At 49.8% G+C, this 25,916-nt stretch overlaps 1 protein-coding gene and 1 long non-coding RNA gene across 5 annotated transcripts in view; one reads left to right on the top strand and one right to left on the bottom strand.

The window, feature by feature from the left end:
* RBFOX3 (RNA binding fox-1 homolog 3) overlaps nt 1–25,916 on the bottom strand; it is a 429,808-nt gene that overhangs the window by 212,617 nt on the left and 191,275 nt on the right. The gene's annotated exons all lie outside the window — the stretch shown is intronic.
* On the top strand, nt 15,957–20,807 carry LOC122695436. The gene is made up of 2 exons (XR_006341372.1): nt 15,957–16,207; nt 17,547–20,807. It is a non-coding gene; the product is annotated as an uncharacterized LOC122695436 (long non-coding RNA).

Here is a 25,916-nt window from a genome sequence, read left to right as displayed (position 1 = left end):
ATGAACCTCAGAAACTCTGTGTGTGTGCATGTGTGTGCATGTATGTTCACACGTGTGTATGTGTGTGTTCACTGCCCACCTAAGGTCAATCCACCTTGGGATGGACCAAGGCCTTCCTTTTCTCCCATCTCACCCCTACCCTCAGTACCCAATAGAGGGGCCAAATGCTTGACCCTCACTTAGACAAAAGTAATGAGTTTATTTAGGGTGTCAGGCTGGTTTTGCTGCTGGACTGGGGCCTTGCCCCTTGCCCTGGATGGTTCTGGAATTGCCCGGAGACCTCCTGGAAGTCCCCTTGGCTCTGCTTGGTTTTCTCCACATAGACCCCAACTGTCATTGCCAAAACCCCCTCTGGGTGCACAGAGATGCCCGCCTGCTGTGGTTTCCTTTGAGCTCCACAGAATCTTGGCTCTTCCCCACAGATTCTTTAAATAGATAGGGCAGGGGGTGGTGGGTGATTCCAGGGGATGTTCAGTTCGGATGCCCTTCTCCATCTTTCGTAGACGGGGTTTTCAGGGTGGAAGGAGGAGTCGGGCGTCTCCCCAGTCCTCTGACTCTCACCAGTCCCGAAAGGGAAAGCCCAGCCCACGGTGAGGGGGCTGCCATGCAGTTTTGGGTCATGAAGTCGGGTGGTAGGTTTGTGCCCAGGGAGTCTTCTCTGGATCTGAAGGTCCCGTGGTGCCCCCTGCCCACTGTGGACCCTCTCTGAGCCCGTTGCTCACAGTTGGGACTGTCACTGGTCACCCTGTCCTATTCTCACTCATACTCTCTCTTGGGTCACTGCGTTATTTCAATCTAGTGTTTGTTTTTTCTTTTTTCTTTTTCTTGAGTGTGTGCCTTGTCTCATAAACTAACCTGTCCATTTATACTTAAAAAGTGTTTTAAAATGTTTTTAAATCTCACATCTGTAGCCCCCAGGCCCTAAATCTCTATTTCTGAATATCTACAAGGAGTACCCACTCAACGGCCTCTTGACCCCCATCCTAGGCGACCTAACTTATCCTGTGTGAAAAGCAAGAGCTGCATGCAGAGTCCCGGTTTCTGCCACGTGAGCTCCCATTCACCTCCCCCGCCCCCCCGCCAGGTTCAGCTTCAGTCTTTTCTGTGCATTTTTACTTTTCTCTTCAATTTCATCACCTTCCGATCGGACCCTGGTCTCCACAGTGGCCCTGCCTCTGCCCACACCATCCTGTCCCCACCATCACGCGTTGGCAAGCTCTCCCTGCCCCAGAGCCTGGAGGGCTTCACCGCTTGAAGTCAGAGAATGGGTTTCTCACCCCCCATCAGCCAATGCAAATGTCTCCCCCATCCTTTTCCTCCTGCCTGCAGCTTGGGGTTTCACCATGCACCCGCTCAGCTTGTGGCTGGACATCTTCACAAACTGCAGACTCCCAATCTCCAAGAGATCAGAAGCTCCCAGAAGACAGGCATGGTGTCACAGGCTTTCTGAACTGAGTTCAGGCTGTGGGCTGTCTGCCATTCCCATGGTTTCCTGTGTCTACCTGCTGGAGACCATACACGTTTTAGCCGAGGTCCTTCATGGGCCTTGCAGAGAAGATCACAGAATCCCATTGTTCCTGATGCCCATGAGAGGCAGGAGGGTCCAGACAGCAGTACAGAGAGTCGCCGAAGTGCTCCCGGGCTTGTCCTCCAGCCTGGCCTGCTCCCCACCCCGTAGACACACAGACACTCCCTGCTGTCCTGTACTATTCTGTTTTCAGTTCTGTCTCAGGTCTGAGCAATCCAGTGCCTACGGGTAGTAGGCCTCATGAGGGGCTCCCCACTCACGGACCGCTCCTCAAGGTTTCTGGGCAAGTCAGCTCTGACCCTGGCCCCAGCGGGCGAGGGAGTGGATGGTCACCCGAAGTCAGAGCAAGGGAGAACCGGCACCCTCAGTGGCCTGTCCCTGCCACCCTTCACCAGCCCCCTGGGCCACCTCCTCATCCTCGACCGCTGCCATCCAGGTTTGAATTCTGTCTCCAAGTTGGAAATGGTTCCAGCCATTCAGGACTAGAATTGGAGCCCTAGCAGGGGAAGAAGCCATTTGTAGCTCTTATTTTTTTATGCTGCTGAGCAAAGCAGGGATCAGACTGAGCACAGCTGTCAGGAGGTGTTTGTGATAAATCAACACAGAGCCCAGGGTGGGAGGAAAGGGGAATGGACAGGGAGCCCAGGGTGCTAGGGACAAGGGCCAGGTACGGGCCTGATGCCAGCTCCTGAGTCCATAAGTTAAAATGAGCAGGGAATGGGGAGGGGTCGGGGAGAGGGGAGAGAAACAGAGAGACATAGAGAGAAGAGTCAGAGAGACAGAAAGATAGAGGGAGACAGAGACAGAGAGTCAGAGAGACAAAGAGAGAGAAGAGACAGAGAGGGAAGAGACAGAGATATACAGAAAGGCAGAGAGGAACAGAGAGGAAGAAAGAAAGAGAGAGAGAGGAAGATAAGGGGAAAGAGATGCAGTGAGAGAGAGACAGAGAGACAGGGATACAGAAGGGGGGTACAGGTTGCAACCCCTTTCATGGAGGAAAGAACTTTCAGAAGCCCCATTTAGATGCGGCCGATCATCTCCCAGCCTTGATAAGGGCACTGTCCATCATCAAGGAGTCGGGAAGAATGTTTTCTCTCCTCCGAAAGTATTTTCATTTTTTAAGAAGTTCTCATCCTGGCTCTTCTCATCGAGAAGCCCACGCTGGCCTCCCCAGGCATTGTGAGCCACAATGGTTTCACTCTCTTTTGTTCCAGAGACACAGAACTGTTTAATTCTCATCCTTTAGATCAATACCTGATGTCATGTCATCCAAAGCCATTATTTTTACACTAGGAGAAAAAAAAAAAAAAGGAGACTGAGTACAGTCTAAAGAAGACAGAGAGAGGAGGCAAAATCCACTGCTTGGGAGGCTGCAAGCAAACATCCTGTTCAGAACCATCCAACCTTAGCATCACCCAACTGGCTCTGTCTGTCTCCTGGCTCTGGGACAAAGTGCCTGGAGCGGGGTCAGAATGAGAAGGAAAAAGATCCTTGGGAAAAGAATACGCCATGACCCCAGAAGGGTTTGTCTGGTAGCAAAGACCACCCCAACCATCAGCCCGCACGATGAGGATTCCACCAGGACCAAGGCCTCCACACCTCGCCTGACCCTCTCTCCCATCTCCCCACACCTCCGCCCTCCCTGCTCCCTGGAGCCTCCCCTCGACCTGCTGCACGCTCAGCCCTCACATCCTCAGAGGCGTCCTTTCTAGGACCTTTCCCCCTTCACTGCCACACATTGTCACCTCTCTCCCCTTTGACCTCCACGCCATCCCCTCCTATGAACTGCCATCCTGCTCCCTTCCCTACTCTCGTTTCCAGCTTCCCTGAACCCTGGGTGCCAGCTGGCTCCCCATCGCCATAGCCAGTGGCCCATCTCCAGTCCTGCCCTCTCTCTCTTTCCTGTCGCCTTTTACCTGTCATCACTCGGGCCATGAAATGGTCTCTTCCATCATCTTGTCCTGTTTCCACCCATCACTCCGTTCCCAGGTGCTCCTATCCTTTCCCTCACCTCCAGTGACTTCCTAAAGCACGACCTTTATCCCTGGGCATCTCCGCTGCTTCTGGCACTGTGCTTGGCATTTCGGAAGAGCATCCTCAGCGTTTAGATCCTGTTCCCATGGCTTGAACATCCTCAGTGCTCGCTCATTTCCTACAGGTGGGCCTCTTAACCTTTGGGGACCCAAGAGGCCACTCCCCAGAAAAAGGCACACCTGTGCACAGAACTAAATTTTGCAACCATTTCAGGAGGCTCATGGATCAATGGGAACCTATCTGTAAATCCCTCAGTGTAAGGGTCTGGAGGGCTAAGACAGTTCTCCAGGGAGGTATCACCCTCTGGCCCCAACACAACTTCCCAGCCTCAGTTTCCTCATCTGTAGAATGAGACCAGTGACAGAGTCACCTCAGAGGGTGTGTGTGAGCTTGAAGGTACACGTGTGTAAACCACATAGCTGTGCCCCACACAGACCCCGTGTCTCAGTCCTGACTGGTCACACCAACCCACCCTACACAGACACATTGGCGTCCCTCAATGGGCCTGGCTCCTTTCAACCAGGGAACCTCGGATGTTCCACTCTGTCTGCCTAGAATACACTCTGCTGGAGAACTCTCACTCGTCCTCCAAATCCCAGCGTAGATGTCACCTCCTCTCTGATGCCTTCCTGGCTTCCAAGGCTGTTGGCCAGCCCGTCCTCAAGGCTCCTCGAGTTATTGGTGCATCTGCCTGTGCACTGGAGGGCGGTATCCTGCTTCTGACCTCCCTGGTATTCGGGGCCCAGCACAGGGCAGGTGTCCAGTTTATGAACAAAGCAATGGGGATCTGTCTGTGACCAAGCGGAGGTGCCTAGGGCAAGAGTCTGGGGGAACTGCCGCATGTGACTTCTCTTTCACCTGGTGGGGGCCTAGATAAAAACTATTGGGTGTGCACCGTGTCCATTGTCAGAGGCACCGTTTATTGTTATTCACCTTAATATACACCTGGCCCTGGGCCAAGAACCACACTTGTGTTATCTCATTTGATCCTCACTCCAGCCCCCTCAGGAGACATTATCATCATCACCCAGTCTCACAGTGGAAGAGACTGGGGCTCCGAGAGGTTAAACACCACCCAGACTCTCAACCCTGATGCCAGACTCCCCTGCACTGCCTGTGTGTGCAGGCCCGCGTCTGCACTCCTGGGCAGTGCCCCAAGCCCTCCAGGCCTGGCCCCTGCCTCCTGCTCTGGTGTTACCTGCACTGATGCCGAGGACCCTGTGTGCTGTCCCCCGATGCCCCTTGCCTGTGTTCCTGGAAGCCCCTCCTTCTGTTTGCTCCCAGCCGTTCTTCCTCCAAGTTTCAGATTCCCCGAGCGCCCCAGACCGTGCCAATCTCACTTCCCCTGAACTCCACGCTGCCTGCAGCACAAATCCGGAATGTAGATTCTCCAGTCTAGTATTGGGATTTTCCAGAAATTCCGCCCTGGTTCTTGTTATACTATTCAACCAGTTCTTACAGAAAAGGCAAGACTTGCTCTTTCTCCCATTTGCTGCTGATCTACCTGCCCCATATCGTAGTGACACCTGTCTCCTCATCACTGTTACCCATGAGTTCAGACAGCATCACCTGCACTCCTTCATTCTGCCCTGTAAAGCCCCCTCTGTTCTTTTAAATCCCAGTCACTCAGATGGAACAGCTGAAGTCCCGAAAGCTGATGCCTGCTGCCCAGCAGCCCGTGGAAACAGAAGAGTCAGGGCAAGGGGCCTCACGTCCCAGTGTCCTGGCTCACGGTGGCAGTCTTTTTTGTGGAGGTGAGCCCTCAGCGCCTTCCTCTCTCCTCTGAGTCAGCCCTTCAACTTTACCCGGGCACACAGAACAGTCTGGCCCTCGGGTGCACCCAGGTCTCTTATTCCCAGCCCAGTACCGCCAGAAACAGGCTCCCCAAGAGGCAGCTCATTCACCAGGACCTCCAGAGGGGCCAGACTCTCAACCAGGAAATGCACATCACAAATAACAATGGAGAGTTCTCCTGGGCTTTATTGGTGTCTGACCTTCAGGTGGCAATTAAAAAGGCGCAGCAAGAAAGTGAAGTGTTTCTATTTCAACAGTCCTGACTGTCACACTGCCGGGAAGAGCTGTGACAATCCCACCGCCTCCTGAGATCAGACTCAGGGCTAGAACTTTTCCAAGGAAAGACTGTGCTTACTTAGCCAAAAATATTAGTAACAGCTGGGACAGAGTCACAGGTGCTAACAAGCTTCCCTTCACATCCCTGGCACCATCAGTGTCTCTGGAACCCCTGCTCGGTGCTCAAGGTGCAGGATCCTAGACTGCCTCGCTGAATCAGGCCATCTGCACCCTTGTGTGTGAATTGCACGCGTAACTTCACTTGTTCCTGTGTGCACATGCATGTTTAAAAGAAAAATGCGTTCGTATGTCAGATTAAGAAGATGCACTTGTATTTACTGTACACTTTCTCTCTCTCTCTCTCTCACACACACACACATACACACACACACACACTTCTTACCCATAGCCTGCCTCTGAAAAGCAAAGAAACTGGTAAATATGTATATTCCTTGCTGCATGTTCACACTTCTCCTGATATTTTGCAATGGAGTGGAAGGAAGTGGGGTTTAATCTTGACTGGCCCAGCCATCCACTACAATGAAAGGAACAAGGACTAGGAAGTGGAAGGAAGTGGGGTTTTGTCTTGACTGGCCCAGTCATCCCCTACAATGAAAGGAACAAGGACGGGGAAGGTGGTTTTGTAACTATTCACAGTGCCGCAGTGAGCCGAGAATATTTATTAGAGTGTTGTCACGCTTATATTACTATAGTTTGTGAAATTTCTCTCCTTCTGTGGAATTTCAGGGAGATTGGGGTGAGATGGAGAACAGATCCTGTGAACAGCTGTTCCAGGACTGCATAACTCACCTCCCTTGAGCCCACCCCCACCATTATCACCCCTAGAACTTCATTTGTGTAAAAGGTGCTCACCATCTGCATCCATTTTTAGCAGTCTATACTCACAGAGAGGTCAAAATACAACACCTAGGAGTGGGAATTCATGAGTACAGACTTCACCTTCCTTTCTGGAACTAGAATCACTACATGGGTCCTCCAGTAGCTCAGTACCATGGAGGGAAATTTCCTGAGTAACAGGTGCTTTTCCCATGGACCTTGGATACAAAAACCCAGCTCTCTACAACTAGTACTGCTGCTTCTCCCCTCCTTCGCCCATTGGCTATTATGTGATTTTGGCTGTCTGGGTTCTGAAACCTTTGGAAAACCATTGGTCTGGGGCAGTGGTTCTCAAAGTGGGGTCTCACAGCCTGTGTTGGCCTGAAAGTCAGGGTCTGGGTCCAAATGTGGTCCTAATACCTGTGTGACCTCAGACAAGTCACTCACGTATTTTCCCCACCTTGAGCCACATTTTTTTTCATGAGTGAAATGATCAGATTGGGTTGGGTGGGCATGAGGGTTCTTTCAGACCTGTGTGAAAGAACAGGTTCCAGGCACTGTTGAAATGCAGCAGTAACCAGGGGCAAACAGCAAGGGTGACGCAGAGGCTGTTTTACTGTCCCCCATACCCCCATACTGGCTCTCATCCCCCCAAACCCCCGATGTTAACCTTGAATACAGCAGAATCTGCATTGGGCTAAGCTGCTCTCCACAAGTCCAGCCTCCCAGAAATTAAATCTCAGACTTGTTTCTTTCCTTGTGGGGGCAGGCCGCAGCAAGCTGGGTCCCAATCCACCCCTGACGCTCTGATTTTTCGAGTAAAGATGACATGTGTTTCCCCTTAGGTCACCTCTGCTACACGGGGTAGGGTGACTTCACAGCATGTCCTGGCACATCTGAGAAGTGACCTCTCCTGGGTGATCAGAGGGAACCCACAAGATGATGAGCACATAGTCACTGGGGCTTCCCAACACAGGCCTGGCACTCAGAAGCCAGGAGACAGAAAAGCTTGCAGTTTTCCATGACGGCCTGAATTTATGAGATGAACAAAAAAAAAAAAAATAAGGAAAAGAAAAAGATGAAAACATCTGTACCGAACATCTGGATTCTATTGCTAACCATGAAAGCAAATTTCTCAGAGTCAGCATGTTGGAGAGGACTGGAAAAGGGTGTATTTATAAACAACTGCGATATTTAAATGGGAAAAAGATGCCCTAAACACCACAATTTCCTGCTTTAAACCTTTTCAGGATGGAGAGGCATTGAGTTCAGTTTTGAGTCACAGGGAGATAGTCATACCCAGAAGTCAAGCTCTGGACACAAACTGGCACAATTACAGCCTCTGGGTTCTGGCAGTTGGTTCCCCCCAAAAAAAAGGTATTTGAAGAAAGGGTTAAACGCACCTCTGTGTATTTGTGGGTGTGCATTTATTAACTTGACGAGGAAGGTGTGCACACACATGTACATGGGTGGCTGGGTGGGCACAGCCATTCACACAAGTTCACGTGTGGGTGTGTGCAGAGTCATGTTCATAGGCATGTGTACACATGCATCTATGGGCCCGTACACAATTACACACAGGTATTTGCTTGTGCCAGTGTGTGCATATGGGTACATGCACAGAAATGTCCAAATAAAAAAGTTTATATATTTGCAGCCTACTTTTTTTTTTGCAGCTTCCTTTTTTTTTAACCTCCTCCTGCTTTCAGCAGTGAGACCCCCCCCTCCACGCCTTCCCATCACAAATAACTCTGTCTCCAAGTTCTGCCCTCATCAGGTGTAACTAACGTGACTTAGGAGGCGTCATCCCTGGGCATCCGGAGATTGGAGCAAAGCGTCAGGGAGCAGAGTCAGGAGCTGGTGTGGACAATCCCCTCCGCCCTGCCCTCACTGCCTGTCCTGCGGGCCCACGAGCTGTGCACACAGAACATCAAGGATCCATTTTTCAGCCAGAGAAGCAGCTCCTGTTCCTCAGTGCATCGGCGACAGAGCCCTCTCCGGGTTCCGGGTTCTTTGCATAATAGTCTTAACAGGGAGAAGAGTCGTGGCGGGGGTCGGGGTGGGGGGCACCTGTCTGCTCTCATGAGCCATGCTTTCTGAAAATCCATAGCCAGGGCCATAGGAAAAACGATTTGCAGCCAGTGGCTCCTAATGTATGGAAATATCTCTATCAGTGGATGCAGGTGACATCCTAACACGAAAAGAGATGAGAGAAATGGAATCCATTTGGAAAATTTTACCTCTGGCCTCCCTGGGAGCTGGGGCAAGAGGGTGTCCTCAGTGGTCGGCCCCCTCCTCCGGGGTCCTGGCTAGCAGGCAGCTTTGCCAAACCTGTCACCTGGCATTAGAGGTGATGAAAACCGCACACTTCCTAACCCCGTCGTGCGGCTCGTGTTTAGGGCTCTTGCTTTATCAGTTTTTATTTCGTGTAATATTCATCACACTGGTTTATTTATGGGGCCCTCGTTGGGAAGTTATTTTTCAGGCTTGGTGAATAAAACATTAGCCTTTGCGGCTTGTCAGGGTGACTGCAGCTCCTCTGATGTCAAGCTGACGAACTGCCTTTTCTTTTTCCCAACGACTGCACTTTTAGAGAAATTTATTTGTATTTTGTTGGGCATTTGTTGTTCTTTTCTCTTTTGGCTGGTGGATGTTGGTCCAAGTCAGGTTCTTTTCTGTTCTGATGAAATGCTGGAACCTTCACTTGCTGAGAAAGGTAATATGTTGAGCAGGAGGGGCAAGAACTGAAGTCCTGGGCTGGAGGAAAAACACCCTGGGAATCCCACCCTTCAGCCTGCGTGAAGCTCCTCCAAAGCATATGCTGAGGAAAGAGGGACTTCTCAGTTTTATGGATAAAGGACCAGAGCCCTCCCCAGAGGAACCACAGGAACGCCAACCCAAATTCATGTGTAAGGCGCTGGGGACAGGGGTGTGTAGTCCAAAGTCCCGATGAGAGTCACAGAGAAAACAATCTCAGTATGTTTAAAGAAAAAAAGTAAACGTGGCTTTAAGCAAACTCCAAACAGGAAGATGCACATTGACAATAAAGAATCCTTATTGCTGTTTAGTTGTTAAACCGCGTCCGACTCCTTGCGACAGCATGGGCTGTAGCCCACCAGGCTCCTGGTTCATGGGGTTTCCGAGGCAAGAATACGGGCACGGGTTGCCATTTCTTCACCACCCAGGGATCGAACTCATGTCTCCTGCATTGGCAGTTGGATTCTTTACCACTGAGCCACCAGGAAAGCCCGCAATGAACACTGGGGTGAAAATATCCACTTTACAACAGGACTGGCATAGTAATTCTCCAGTAATATCTCTCAGTGCATGTAAAATGTGAATTACTTTACATGACTTTTCAAGTTTCATCATGAGGAAGGAAAGAAAGAAGGAAGAAAGAGGGAGTGAGGAAGAAAAGAAGGAAAAAAGAATCTGGCAAGGTAATGCTGTATTTCACATTAAATGGTGCCAAGTTTGTCTTTTTCTTTCTCTCCAGAAATCAAGAAAGTGGTTTAGAAGACTTCGATCAATAAAAACCCAGCCAGATACTGGTGATTCACTACAGCTTGTCTTTTGGCAAAGCCCTAGCCTGGCCATCTCTTAATTAAGGGAGACTAGACTATGGTCAACCTCACCAAGAGCACAGAAGTTTAGTGGTTCTTGGAAACTGGAGGAAGAAAATGTGCCTTAGCTTCTTGGACAAAATCACCATTAGACCAAGGATGTCTGCTTCCATCCTTGGTTTCTCCACAGGATCCAGGCTCACTGGACTGGATGCATGTGGATAATATAGGTTGACTTTTGTAGGGTTTGGGCTATACATATGCCAGGCAGTAATCAGCCCCATGACCCCACAAAATAGACATCATCAACCCATCTCACAGATGAGGAAGCTGAGGCTCGGAACAGTCACACAGAAGAGAAAGTAGAGAGGATCTGGACACAGAGCCTGCATTGCTAGCTAGTGGTAAGTTTTCCAGTGTTGGTGCTCTGAGCAGGACCAAGGAACTGATCCTCCTCCTCTCATTTTGGGTGGTGGTGTGAGATGCTGGAAGATGCCCCTGACCGATTCATTTCTATAGAGAAAGAAAACAATATAAATGGCAAATCAAACCTCCAAGAAGTTTTAAAAAATTAGTTTAGAGAGCTCTGCGGTCCACTTCAGAGGTGCGGGCACAAAATGAGGAAGCTCAGGCCCATCGGAACGCCATGCTCAGGGTCCTGAGACCAGCAGCCCCTCCTCCAGATTTCCAGAGCTCAGAGCTTAGTGGAGAAATGCACAAGCATTAAAAAAAAATTCCTTGAGTCTTACAATCTTCAGTTCAGTTCAGTTCAGTTCAGTCGCTCAGTCGTGTCTGACTTTTTGTGACCCCATGGACTGCAGCATGCCAGGCCTCCCTGTCCATCACCAGCTCCCAGAGATTACTCATGTCCATTGAGTCAGTGATGCTATCCAACCATCTCATCCTCCGTCGTCCCCTTCTCCTCTTACCTTCAATCTTTCCCAGAATCAGGTATTCTCAACTGGCTGGTTTGAGTCTGGGTAAATGAAAAACAACCCAAGTGCCAGTGGGTGTATGCTTAGAAGGGTCTACCACACCCAGCACCTTTCAAACAAGCTCCAGCGACTCCTGTCTCAAAGCATCAATAAAGCAAGGATGACTAAGAATCCATCAACTCCCCGCCCTCATCTTTTGGAGTTGCTGCCCTCTGTCTATTCTCCTCCTTAGCCCAGTGTCCCAGTGATTTGTCTACACAGGATTTATCCACTTTATCACCTTCCATTCAACTCTTCAACCCACTCCAATCTGACTTCTGTCCTCACGATTCACTCCATCAAAACACTCTCGCCAAAGTCACCTTGACATCCTGATTGTGAAATGTTGATGTCATGGTCATTTGCTGTCCTCAGATACTATTTGACCCACCCCCACTCTCCTTCTGGAACAATTTCTACTTTTGGTTTTGAGACATGATGCTGGTTGTACTGGGTTTCCCGGGTGGTGCTGGCAGTAAAGAGCCCTCCTGCTAATGCAGCAGACCTAAGAGATGCAGGTTCGATCCCGGGGTAGGGAAGATCTGGAGGAGGGCCGGCAGCCCACTCCAGTATTCTTGCCTGGAAAATCCCATGGACAGAGGAGCCTGGCAGGCTACAGTCCATAGGGTCGCAAAGAGTTGGACGCGACTGAAGCAACTTAGCTTGCACTCACGCTGGTTGTCATATATTTCCTTTTGTATAAAATTATTGTCTTCTGCCTTTTTCTCTAAGGGAATGATTTGTATTGGTTCTTTGAATGTTCTTGATACTAATCTTTTGTCAGTTATACGGACAGCGAATATTTTCTTCTAACTTGTAACTGTTACTTTCACTTTTTAAAAACTACTCAATATATTGACTTTTAAAAATATATTGATTTTTAAAAGCTCTTAATTCCCCCCCTGTTTTTAACATACTCAAATCTGTCAGTCTTTTTTTATATTCACTTCTTGTGTCTTGTTTAAGACCTTTTCCCCTAACCTAACCCAAGATCCACCTGTATATTCCTCTAGATTTTTGACATTTAATTTCTTTATTTAACCTGAGTTGATTTTCAAAATATGATGTGAGGTAGGGATCCAGTCTCATAATTTTTATAGTGTAATGACACTGTTTTTTTTTCCAACTCATCTCATTAAATACCCCTTTCTTTAGCCAGTGATTTGAAATGCTATGCCTATCATAAACCAATTCCATGCATCTATTTCTGGGAGTTTGGGGAATTGGTCAATCTTTGTGACAACCTCACATAGTATTAATTACTATAATTTTGTACAGTAATGATCCTTGATACCTGGTAGGGAAAGTACCCACCCTGTGCTCTTCTCTTTAGAAGGGTACTTACTGGCTATTCTTGGTCCCTTACTTTGCTATATAATCATCTTGTCAAGTTCTATGAAAAGCTCTGTTTGGATATTGACCAGAATTGCTTTGGCTATAGTCAGTATAGATCAATATGGGGAAAATGATATTTTAATGATATAAAATCTTTCTTTCCTTTATTAGAGCTCCTTTACTTATACTTAGTAAAGGTTTGTAATTTTAACCTGCATGTCTTAAACATTTAAAAATTTATTTTTTAATAAAAATAAACTTATTTTTATTTATAAATTCCATTGACATTTTCTAATACTATTATAAGTGATATTTTCTCCTTAACTTTTTTGGGGTTTCTTTTGCTGCTGGTATATAGAATATAACTTATTTTTGTATACTAATTTTATGTCAGCCAACTTGCTGAGCTCCCCAATGTCTAAGGTTTTCTATGTAAACAATCATACCATCTGAAAATAATAACAATTTCTCCTTCCTTTCTAACGCTTATATAGCTCTAGTTTCTTTTTCTTCATTTATTGCACTATCTTGGACAATGTGTAATGGGAAATTTTGTTATGATTTCACATTTGAATGACAATTTGGCTGCACATAAAAGACTATGTTCTAAGTTCTTTTTCTTCTGTACTTTGAAAATATCACCCTATTGTCTTCTTTTATCTGGTGTTGCTGTTGAAAATCCTGAAATCCCTATGACTCTGGTTCTTTGTATGTGATTGTTTCTTCCTCTGGAAATTTTCAGAACTTTATCTTTTTTAGTCTTATATTTCACTGTAAGTGTGTAGATTTGATTCCCCCCCCCCTTATCTTTCTATTTTGGCAATATAATAAGACCTTTTCAATCTGGGACTATTCATCCATTGTTTTTAATCTCAGAGATTTTATCTTCACGTTTTCCTCAAATATATCCTCTGCTAAATTTTTCTTTTTCTTTTTTTTGGTGCGACTTCTATTACTCAGATGTTAGTACTTTAGCTTCTTTCTTTCTTGGGTTACAGCTTTTAAAAAGCATTTTCTTTGTACTTTTCTTATTTTTTTTTTTTTCCTGAGCAGATATATCAAACTTCTCCTTCAATTCACCAGTTCATTCTTCAGCTGTATTTAGTATTTATCCCTTGCACTGCTCTTTATTTTAACTAATACATTTCAAGACTTAACATTTCTGCTTGGTCACTTTATTTATTTTCTTGTTCTTGTTTCACTTTGCTTATAATGTTTCCTCTCTCTTTTAGTATGCTTATGAAGCTGAATTTTAAAATTGGTCTCTCTGTTCTAGTATGTCTGCTCCTGATGGAAACTGGAATAATCTATAACACAGTTTGTTTTCCTTTTTTTTTTTTTTTAAATGCATGTGCTTCTCAAATGTCTTATTATTTTGCCTGTGAGCTCATTTCCCTCTGGTGGAAATCTGCTACTCTGCCCTGCAATGCATCTGGAGAAAGGCCAGCCCAGGGAGCCCATGTGACCTCAGGGCTGGGGGTGGATGCTCTATCACTGGAGAGACTCCAGAAGATCATATCCATCACCCTTCACTCCACCAGACTCCCCTTGAGGTCAGAGCTCACCTTTCCCCCTCCAGAGAGAAGCAGCATTAGGAAGAGCCCCTCCTCCACCCCCATGCCACTTAGCTTGCACTAGTATGATCTCCAGGTAGCCTGCAAGGAGAGTGGTGGGAAGTGACTGATGAGGTCAGGTGGCCCACATCTGTTTTGCTTGGCTCCCCGTGGGCACAGGGCTCTCTGCTGCTCTGATGTTAGGCCACCTACCCCTGAACTCTGCATGGCTACAGGTGTGGGGTGTGACTGCAGGTGTGGAGCGGGCCCTGTTTGTCCCAAGGCAATGGTAGCAGGAACTGGGACAAGCTAGAACAGATCTCCCAGAGTCCCCTTCATTCTGCGTTCTCCCACAGCTGTGCTCAGCCACCTCCTGTCCCAGTCAAAACCACAGCCTCACACACATCCGTTTGAAACCCATCTAACCCCCATCTCATCAGTTTCCCACTGTTGTCCCACAGGGGTGATTTTGGCACAAGGAGCCAGTGGTCTTTCTAGTTAAGCCTCAGAAGCCACCCCAGGCTTCAAAGGTGACGTGTCCCAAGTAGAACCCTTGACCTCCCCACTGTCCAGGAACTTCTGCCCCTCCCTCCTGTCCTCATGCAGGTAAACAAGCCCTCCAGGCACTTGACTGGTCACCACAAATGGAAAGTCTGCCTCGCCTGGTCCCTCTTCTTCTTCCCCTGCATACAATTCACTGGCAAGTCTGGCAGCTTCTGCCTCCAAAATGTTCCATTGTGCGGTCCATCGTTGCTCCAGCACCTGAGGCTTCATCCTCCCTGCCCTGGCTGCTGCATGTTTCCTGACTTCAGTCTTTGCTTCCCCCTCGCCTCTTCCAACGATGCTCGCAAGGTGGCCAGCCTGATCTTTTAATCCGCAGGCCCAGCCCTGTTCCCTGCTCAGCTCTTACACATGCCTTCAAGGCACTGGGGGCTGCAGGGCCAGGCACGGTCCCGGCCACATCCCCTGCTGCCCATCTCACATGGTTCTCACCTCCCCATCCATCCCCCCACCACACAGACCAGGTGCAGTCATTTCGTATCCCTGGGGGACATGTCCCTGCGCCATCATCGGTGTAGAGGGAACCACACATGCCGGCAGCCTTGGCCTCCAGCTTCCAGATGGGAGGAGCAACAGAGGCACAGGTCTGGGGAGCTGGTAGAGATAGGGCATCATGCCCTGTCTGCGGCATTGCCCTGGAAACGGCATCTTATCTTTCCAACCTAGTTTCACCACACAGTCTCTCCTGCTCGGCATTTCTGATGGGTTACTGGCTCCGGTGACCCTTACATCTACCCACTGCCTCTGCAATCCTGGGGTTTGAGGTGGTGTCTTATTGTCCGTGTGTGTGTTTAGTAAGCTTCATTTTTAGAGCTATTCTAGGCATGCAGCAAAACTGAGCAGAAGGTACAGAGATTTCCCATATAGCTCTTGCTTTCTGTCCCTACACACAGCCTCCCCTATTATGAACACCCAGCACCAACAAGGGGCATTTGTTAGAATCAGTGAAACCTACACTGACTTAGGAAGACAGGGATAGAGGAAAGAGAGGCCAGTGTGCGGAGGCCGTGGGAAGACAAGGGAAAGAAACGTAGCAAATCAGAGAGCAAATTCAGAGCAAGCACATTCCAGTCGCCTCTGCTTCTGGCCTGCGAGGACAGGACTCCCCCAGGACACTTCTCCCACGGGTGAGCAAGGGCATGATGTTCAGGAACCTTGTCCCCTTCCCTCCCCTCACGTGGGGTTAATTTCCACATTGCACTGTTAATCGTTACATTATTTTTAGTTCCATAGCACTGAAAGTAGCTTGACACGCTCTGCATTTTTGCAAGGTATCCGTGATCCTTCGAAAGTAAAATTAAAGGATATAATTAGCTCATTTAATAGAGAATTGCACCGGGTTCACCGTCACCTACTGGCCCGCTCCCCTCCCCTGCGGCACGGTTGTTAATGGGTGTTACTGCTAACAGCCCGCCCCTTTGATGAAGGCTCTCCCCACCAGCCTCGCCTCTTTGTGTCCCCAGATGAGGTCATTCCACTTCACAGATTCCACCTCCTCACACACTTCCACGAGGTTTAAAGCAGGATCCCAAGAAGGACGTGGCATATTCTTCAGGTGGAGATGTACAGAGTAATGACCCAGGAAACATGGGGTAGGGGGCAGAGATGTGTGGGCAGCAGAGGGAAGTGCCCCCTCCCTGGTTTGGAGCTGACTCTTCCCAGTAACAGAGTGGCCCCGGGAGGGAAGACAGGAGGGGCTGGACTCTGAACCAGCGCGTGCAATTCTTCAGATGCCTCGAGCCCTTTGGAAAGGTATGTTGTTTGCCAGGTGGGCTGAGTTCTGTTCACAGACCCCCAGGCAGGAATCCTGTTGACTTTATCAGGCAAGTGTTTCCTCTCTGCTTGGGGTGCCCACCCGCCTTGCTCTGTGGTCATGTGGAAACCCAGGAGCCCAGTGACTGCCGAGAAGGCTGCTTTCCAGGTCCTCCTGGTTGGGGAGCCATGGGCTCCTGGACTACTGATTTCAACTCAAGATGAGAACTGAAGAGCTGAATATGCCCCAAGTCCATTGATGAACTGTTTTCTTATTATTACATTTCTTATAAGTGCAAGGAAAATTCCATCTCTGCTAAATGTCTGACAGAAGGCAGAACAAAATTATGTAATACATGATTCAGGTGATTTTCTGTAGTGGGACATCTTGGCTTGCTCCCAGCTCCAAACATTACTGAGTCTTTATAAACTTCTCCCTTCCACCCTCAACTTGAGTGTGAACTTGGGGATAGAGCTTTGGGGCATTCTACCCCAACTGAAGGAGAAAATCAAGCACCTTTGGTTCTTGACTTTCTGCTAGAACTTGAACAAGAGACCTGCCCCAACTGTGGTCCAAATGTTTCTGTGTGAAACTGAGAGATGTATTCTTCTAGAAACAGGAGATGCTAGCAGATCCATGGACTGAGCGGGAACAAGGTGAGTGTCCTGGTGACCCCACTTGGGCACTGCTGAGGGGCACCTCTCACAGGACACATGCTTGTCCACTTTGAAAGGGTGAAATTTCTATTATTTTCATGCCACTGTGAAAAGACATAGCGGCGGGTTTGAACAACCATTCAGAAAAAATCAGTTTGTTTCCTGGAATGGGATCAGAGACAAAAATTAGAAAACCGAAGTTAAAAAAAAGTAAAAATTGGTCAGGAATCACAGTGTAAAGTCAGTTCTCTCTGCTCAGATAGAAAGTGTTGCAAGGGCAGCCCAAGTCCCTTTCAGCCAGGCCCCCCAGGCCTGAGCCCCAGGCCTGGGGCAGCTCCCCTCCCCTCCTCACCAAGCTGCCATCTGGCTAAGGGGGCTCCCAACTGCACACAGATGAGTCCCCCTCAGCTACTTGCCTCTTGCTATTTTCTAAAGTGTTCACCTGAGCATGCAAAACAGAAACTTGGCAACTACATCTTGGGAGCAGGTTCTCCCCTCAGTGACATTCTCGTTCTGGACCAGCCCCACCTTGGCCCCAGGCCCCAGACACTTCCCGGTCAGCCAGTCACAAACACATCCTCCCCAGGTGCTATAGCTGCTGCTCTGGAAAACATGTGTGCACATCTCCTAAAATGCGAATGCAAGCAGGCTATAAATATATGTACTGGTTTGTGTCTTTCAGGCGGCGCTGGTCTGAGTGCATCTGTCAACGCATCATTTAATCTTCTCAACAACTTTATTTTATGAGTGAGGAAATCAAGACTCTGATAGATTAGGTGGACTTAATTTACCCTAAATTTACCTCTTAAAGATGATCCCAAGAGGCCCAGGGCAAGAGGGGAGGGGTGGCTTGGCTGATTGACAGTACCGGCCCGCTAGGGCGGCCAGATTTAGCAAATAGAAAAGCAAGATGCCCAATTACATTTGAATTTTTTTCAAGTTATTTTTAGTATAACTATTTGTATAAGTATGTCCCAAATATTACATAGGACATATTTACATTAAAAACTTATTCATTGTTTATCTGAAATTCAAACTCAACTAGGCATCCTGTATTTTATCTCCTATCTACTTACTCCACGTGTTCCGTCGCTCTGTCATGTCCGACTCTTTGCAGCCCCATGAACTGTAGCCTGCCAGGCTCCTCTGTCTATGGGATTCTCCAGGTAAGAATACCTGGAGTGGGTTGCCACTCCCTCCTTCAGGAGATCTTCCCAATTCAGGGAACTAACCCACTCTCCTACGTCTCCTGCATTGGCAGGCATATTGTTTACCACTAGCACTACCTGGGAAGCCTAGCTTTCCCCATCCTCCCCCCTAAATTCCAAAGAGCACATTTTTGTTGATGGTGAGGAGTTAACCCTTGCTGGGTGCTAAACTCTACACCCTCGTGGCTCAGATGGTAAGAATCTGTCTGCAATATAGGGGACCTGGGTTTGGGAAGATCCCCTGGAGAAGGGAATGGCTACCCACTCCAGTATTCTTGCCTAGAGAAACCCATGGACAGAGGAGCCCGGGGGCTATAGTCCACGGGATTGCAAAGAGTCAGACACAATTGAGTGACTAACACACACACATAAACTCTACACAGGCAAGACAGTTATATTTGAATAGTCTGGCCGACATTTTTTGACAGAGGGGGAAAAAGCAACCTCTCTATCCAGACAAGGCTGGTCCAACAAGACTGGGCTGAAGCAGGACCAGTTCTGCCACATCCAAACGTCTACTACATCTGGTTCGTCGGATCATTTTTATGTCTTTTTTTTTTTTCATGTTGGCAGCCAGTGCCTAGGTGACTTGGACTTTCTGAACTTAATGCAGCTTAACTGATAAACCATTTAAAGCATGCTAAGCTAAAAAAGCAAAATATTTAAGGCTACTGGGTATTTCAAAGGGGCATGTAGACACACGTTCAAAAGCCCTAAGAACTATGTAAATACTAAAACAACTCAACAAGGAGCTTCCCTGGTGGTCCAGTGGTTAAGAATCCGCCTTGCCATGCCAGGACACGGCTTTGATCCCTGGTCCAGGAAGATCCCACATGCCTCAGGGCAACTAAGCTTGTGTGCCACAACTACTGAAGACTGAGGGCCTAGAGCCCGTGCTACGCAACAAGAGAAGCTGCTGCCATGACAAGCCCATGCACTGCAACTAGAGAAAGCCCGCGAGCGGCAGCAGAGACAAAGCACTGCCAATAAACAAATTAAAGAAAAAAATTCAACAAGAGCAAAACAAGGATGACCACAGTGAACTTGGAAGCTAAGAGAATGGCTGGTCAGCCTCAGCTGGCAGAGAACCCTAAGACTGTCTGGGAGCACAGGTCGGATGGCCACCTGAACCTCACTAGCCCAGTCCAGTGCCAAGCCCTGGGGCTTCCTCCTCAGCCAGGTTCTACAAGGGTGCTGGACCAGGATGTGAACAGTTCTCTTGATTCTGCACCTTCACTGAACTAAAACCCATGCAACCAGCTTCAGAGATGATGAAATGGGAACAGCTCTCACCACTGCCAGAGGAGGGGTTCCTGGCTTGGACTCAAAACCCCTATTACAAAATCAAACCATTACAAAATCACAGGGAAAAGCCAGGAGATTTCCCTCCACCATCTGCTAATTTATAGGGTTATTGGTGTCAGCAATTTAGGAGAAGTTAAATTATATCACAGCCCCACTCAGAACTCTGCCGTGGAAGCTCAGAAATGTAATCACAAATTTTAATTGAGAAAAATTTCTCTGGATCAAATTCCTTGTGTGTGTGTATGGGTGTTTAAGAATCAGATTAAATTATGTGTGTTGAGGGTGGGGGAGGGGAGTGGCAATGAGTTTTAAATTAGTTGTGATAAAATCGAGGTATGATTGTAAACCGATTTGTGTATTGTGTATTGTGAGCAATTACTGGGAGCAGACGGCTTGTCTGGGTTGTTCCCACTGAACACGGGAAAACATCAGCCTTTGGTCAGAGGGGTTCATTTCTCAGTGAAGGGAAGGCAATGGGTAGAATACCTCCCCAAATTAGAAAAGACCCATATTTGAGTCCTAAGGTTCAGAAGAGGGTGACTGACAGCCTTCCCCCAACCCACCATCCGGACCCACCCCCACGGACAGCAGTCTTTCCCACACAGTTGACCACCTCCACCTTTCCTTGTCCTCGAGTGACACTTTCAGCCTCTACCCTGACCCACCTGCCAGTGGGGTGGTCCACGATGAGGCGGTTGGATGGCATCACCAACTCAACGAACGTGAGTTTGAGCAAACCCTGGGAGATGGCGAAGGACAGGGAGGCCTGGAGTGCTGCAGTCCACGGGGTTGCAAAGAGTCGGCCACGGCTTAGTGACTGAACAGCAGCAACGTGACGGTAATGGAGGGAGGGGCTTGGCCACCCCACAGCTCCATTCAGCTCACGCGGGCTGATTTTCCCCTCTGCTTTCCACCTGCAGACATGTTCACCTCCTTCCCGATCAGACATCTCTAAGGCGGTTAGAAGACTCCCCGTCAGGACACGGGGCTGTGGGGGTCCCCAGGCCCTCCCTCCAAGCCCCACGGTCCCATCTCCCACCCCCAGAGCCCACATGTCCTCTGGGCTCCAGTCCTGTGGTGCAGGGCAGACAGCCCTGCCACCTGCTGGGAGGGGGGCTTCTGTCCGGTGTGATTCCTTCCTCTCCTCCTCCCGACTTCCCGTCTCTTTCATCCTGCCCCCCTGCCACCCTTTCCTGCATTTCCTGTACTTGGGGCCAAGGCCAAGTGTGTGTGCACACGTGCGTGCTCATCGGCAGGTGAAGCTGCGTGCACTTGCTTATTTATCTCAAGAAGCAGAGGAAGTTGAGGTGTTGCTGGTTCTTACCATTTCATCTTGATTTAGTCATTTTTATATGGCTCGCAAGGCACATGCAGATTTCTGTTTCTTTATTTGTTCATTAAAACTTCAATAAAAATGTTATAAAAATGTCTTATTTTGGTAGTTAATTGCCATTTCCATTTTAATATGCATGTAGCGTCTTCTCTCCTCTGAGATTCCCCAAGCCTCTCTAAATATTACAGCTGCCGCAGACGACTGTTCCCAGCCTCTGCGGATCGACTCCATCATCAGAGCCCCGAAGTGGGCCTGACACATCGCCCCCTTCCACAGGACCTGCTCCATCATCCACTGGCTCTTCAGGCCAATTGGGCTGCGGCTAACAGTTCCCATCCTACACACTTGGGGGTCTTGCAGCCCAAGGTGGAGCCGCCCAGGGAACCTTCTTGGGTTCTCAGATATTCTCTCACCTTCGGGAAAACACACCTCACCCTCTGCGTTTTTCTGAAGCGAAAATTGTCAGCTCATCACCTGTTTAAACGACGCGCTCCAGGACTTGGCCAAGATCCCCAGCCCTGAGTCCGATGAGGACAGGGGGGAAGGCAGCATCTCCGAGAGCCAAACAGGCCCCGTGCTCCCAGCACTGGGAGAGGAGGATGGCCACCAGGGCGCAGGGAGGGGCGGGTGTGGGCAGCACCCGCAGTGGACCCAGAGCTGGGCTCCAAAGGACGGTGCCAGGCGGTGGGCGAGCACGCCAATGCCAGCTGGATGTTCGAGGGGGGACGGGAGCCTTGGATGCTTTGCGTGCAGAGGTGCCCAGAGGCCACTTTTCCAGGCTTGAAATACCTGATACGGCTAGATTAAGAGCATCAGCCTGCTGGGCGATGCTCCTGGGACTGAGCCAGCTGCTGGCACCACATCCCCTGACACGAAGACAAGGAGACTCTGAGACGCTCTGTCACCTGCCCAAGGCCACCGAGCTGGTGTTGGTGGCCCCAGTGTATGAGCGTGTGTGTGTGTGTGTGTGCATGCTCAGTCGTGTCTGTCTCTTGGCGGCGCTGTGGACTGTAGCCAGCCAGGTGTGGACTGTAGCCAGCCAGGGTCCTCTGTCCATGGAATTTTCCAGGCAAGAATTCTGGAGTGGGGTGCTATTCTCTTCTCCAAGGGATCTTCCCGACCCAGGGATCAAATCTGCATCCCTTATGTCTCCTGAATTGGCAGGTGGATTATTTACCACTAGTGTCACCTGGGAAGCCTGCAGTGTATGGAATAGAGGCCTGAATGCCCCCTCCATGTCCCATTAGCTCAGAGGAGTTAATGCACAAGCATCAGAGGACCCTCAGGCCTGCCCGTGGGCATGGAAACGCTTCTACCCTCAGACCCCACGGAGCACAGGGGCCCGCTGGAGAGGGCCGCGCACCGCAGGTATCCACAGGGCAGAGTCTTGTCCGCACTCACAGTAGATTGAGAACTGAGTGTGATTAAAAACGCAGAGGGGTGAAGCTCATCCAGACTGTGGGGTCATCGGCAGAGACGAGAAGTCAGGTATCAGCAGCTCCTGCCTCCAAGGAGACTTCTTGTCCTTCTGAGAGTGACCAATGGTCCTGTGGTCCAAAGAAGGGTGAGGGGCATTTGGTTTGATGTGCTGAGAACTGAGGGACTCTTGAAAGGGCAGAGACTCCTAGGATACTCGAGGGTATGCAAGGATTTCTGTGATGCGCAGGAAGACAAGGTCTGTCCTCAGCAAGGGGACAGGCAAGGTGACCTCAGCCAGGCTCTCCAAGACTGATGCCTCTGGAAGGTTGATCCTACCAACTGCCCAACCCCTTCTTCAAGGCTCTTCTGTCTGCTACCTTTCTGAGATCTCCTGGAAGCCCCACAGGAGTCTCGAACCCAGGGTGTTCAGACTAGGGCTCCATCTCCCCTGCTCCTGCCCAGGCTCCCCCAGCAGTGCCCATAAACAGCGCCCCCCACTCACCAGTGGCCCAAGCCAAAACCCTGGGGGTCTTCACGTTCTTGGTGCCATCGGGTGATCTCAGAGCCCCTAGCCCTGGCCACACTGTCTTCAGCCAGTGCCCACCCAGCCATCTGGGTCCACTTTCGAAAGGTCATCAGGTCCCAGCACAGTGGCTCCCATGGCCCCGAACTCCCCACACACCTCCCCAGCACCCACTCTGTTTTGGCCGCTCTGCACACCAACTTGGCCCTGGCCATTCCCGCTGCCCTGGTGCACACTTCCAGCAAGTTTCACATGGCTGCTCCTCCTCCAGGCCCCAGCTCAGACACCACAGCCTCAGAAAGTCCATCCCCTAGGAAGTGGCCCCAGCCCCCCAACCCTCTCAGATCCTTGGGACAGCATGTGATCTCTGGGGTCTTTCATTCGTTTGTTTAAATGGCCGCATGTCTAGAGGTGGGCTCTAGGAGAGCAGGGATGGTCTTCTCTGCTCCATGACATGCCTGGTGCAGGCCTGGCACAAAATCAGCACCCATTACCTACGGGCTGATGGGAGGAATAAATCCCAGCTCTCCAGATCCTGTCTGGGCAGCTGTTGGCCCAAAGCTAGGGACAGCTGCCCAGGACTGGGGGGCAGACACACCCTGTACCGGGCCAGGGTGGCTGGACTGCGTGGAGCTGGAGTGAGGACCTGGGGAGGTCTGGAGGGCAAGGAACAGAAGCAGGATTATAAACAGAAAATAAGAGAACACAAGATCCCATCAGTCCTGGCTGTGTTCAGCAGACCTGGGGGTGGGGAGGCTGGTTTCTTGATCTTTGCTGAGCCCAGATGAAGCCCAGTTACCCCAAATGCGTAAATTTCTGATCTGGACACACAGCGTTTATGGGGAAAAAAAAATCTTAGTTCCCTGTTCTTTTTAACTCCTTGTAAAGAATCACTTTGGTTTTTTTCCAGTTTCCTTCTCTGCCAAACAAAATACTCGCTCCAACAGAACTGAAAGGAACAACTGTAACTATGGGGAAAATACAGCACCCTCTCTGACGTTAAGGAAGACAACAAACTCTTAACTGAAAATCCACTGAGAAAAAATAAAACAGGAAGCTGCCTGGGCATCAAAAGTCGCAAAACGAACCCGTTAAAGAATAAAACTCATTAAATGCCTGTGATAACACTTTATTTTAATGGCACATTTAATTCATGCTTAATTCCAATGGTGCTCCTGCAGCGACCCCCACGCTCCCACACGGACGCCAGATAAATGGATTCCAGCAAGCGGGGAGACAATGAGGGCCTGCCGAAGCCAGCGCCCGGCAGGTGAAAAATGTTGTAACAGAATATATTTCTTATACATGAATCACCAGCACATTTGATAACACCTTCTGAAAAAAATAAAACTGAAGGGATATATCTTCCTCACACTGACAATGTAGATTAAACAGTTTTGCCCCATATTCTATCCTTAGAGCTGCTATCTGATTTAGAGCTCAGGAAACCCTCTGGGTAAGGAGGGCATGATCAGAACCCAGCAGAGGCCATGGTGATGGAGGGGCAGCCGCCTCACCTCCAGGTGGCCCATAACCATGGAGACAGGTCCTCTCCTGGGTACCACCCTCTTGCACCAAAGAAGCCTTCAGCATCAACTGCAGAAGTTGTGGCATGGCAAAGCTCTGATCAGGACCCATCAGGCAAGAAGGACAGCACTCAGAGACCCTCCCACCCACCGTGACATACACAAGAGGAGCTCGCCAGAGCTGCCGGCTGGTTCACACCGCAGAGGATCCACCTGCAACTTGGGATCCCTGTGCTGAAAGCAACACCGTGGAGAGCAAGGCGTGAGTCTGCAGAGCAACAGAGCAAGGGTGAAGCATCCCAGACGCTAGTAGAAAGAACTAGGTGGCTGACAGAGGCAGCCCCAGGACCAGCCTGCAGTCCAAGCAGAGACCAGGCGCTGTGCTGGCCTTCCTGGCAGGTGGGCCAGCCACCTCTTGGGCACCATCATCGGCAAAGCCGACACTTCACACCTGTGAAACCCACAGCATGACCAGCCACTGGCACCACGGGTTGGGGATCTATCTTCCCCAAGCTTTATTTTTTTCTTTAAAGTTTTTAATTTTAAAGGAATGGGTGGGCTCCAGTGGCTTACGCCTGCTCAGGAAGCGAGCTGTTATTTTATGGTATGTTGTGCCGGTGCCACAACGCGATCTATCAAAGTCGGTGTCCCCAGAGCCTGAGAAATCAAAACATCATGAACAGAGTGCCACTCTCCAGCTCCCACTGTCTGCCAGTGTGTGAGCCGGCCTCCCAACACGCAGTGCTTTATTGATGCCTCTACTGCACACAGTCGCTGCTGGTCTGCTTCACCACCGGCCCAGCACCTGCTCAACTAGAGGAGGACAAATGCGGGGACGCACCAGCACACGGAGAAGATGTACCCGGAGCTGGAAGGCTTCTGCCCCCAAGCACCAGTGTGGCCACCCGTCCACACTGGTCCTCCCTAGAGGGTTCCTCCTCTTCTCTCACCGCCTCATCCTCCCCCTCGCCCTCCTCTGGTGCCGGATCATTGCCCACTGCCTGATTGTTGTTCGAAACGCTAATTATGTTGGCCAGATCCATGTGTTTGCCCCCCAGCGTCACTGACGACCACATGTGAGCCCTGGGTGGCGGGTGCCAGGAAGGAGAGAGAGGAGGAGACGGTACACAAGAGGGAGCCCCTCTCTGGCTGGGAGCTCAGGTGGGGTAAATGTGCTCGAGGGAACAATCGGAAACTGTCCCTCCAGCAGCTCTGCCCGGGACCCTGAGGCGGAGAGGATGGAGGCGCCGGACCCCTGTGGGGAGCAGCAGAGGTGGGCGGGAAGGGATGGTGGGCACCGAGGCAGACAGGGCCTCTGCAGGGCATGAACCAGAGCTACCCTGAGGACGCCTGAGGCTGACAAGCCCTTTAACCATCGTGCTGGGGTGGGGGCACACTGAGGAGGTCACTGAGATGGGTGCTCTCTGCCTCCGCGGCTGGGACACCCGGCCCCCTTCAGTGTGCATTCAGGGAGGGGGATTAACTCCAGCCCAAGAACAGCAGGGAAGGAGCACGGGCTCCTGAAATCCTCACAGGGGGTTCTCAGCACATGGGAAGCTGAGTTGCAATGTGATCTGAGTTCATTTCCTACTCACTAGAAGGGAGGTGTGGGGACAAAAGTTCTCACTGATACAATTCTCCAGCACGCATGGACTGTCTCTCTTTCTGGGGTTCTCACGGGTTCTCTTTCAGGGTGACTTTCCTTCTCTCTGCACCCATGCCCACCTGTTTTCTGAAA

The sequence above is a fragment of the Cervus elaphus genome, chromosome 5 (assembly GCF_910594005.1).
Source record: "Cervus elaphus chromosome 5, mCerEla1.1, whole genome shotgun sequence".
NCBI lineage: Eukaryota > Metazoa > Chordata > Mammalia > Artiodactyla > Cervidae > Cervus > Cervus elaphus.
Note: the sequence above shows the minus strand (reverse complement) of the source record. Positions and strands in the feature narration are given on the sequence as shown.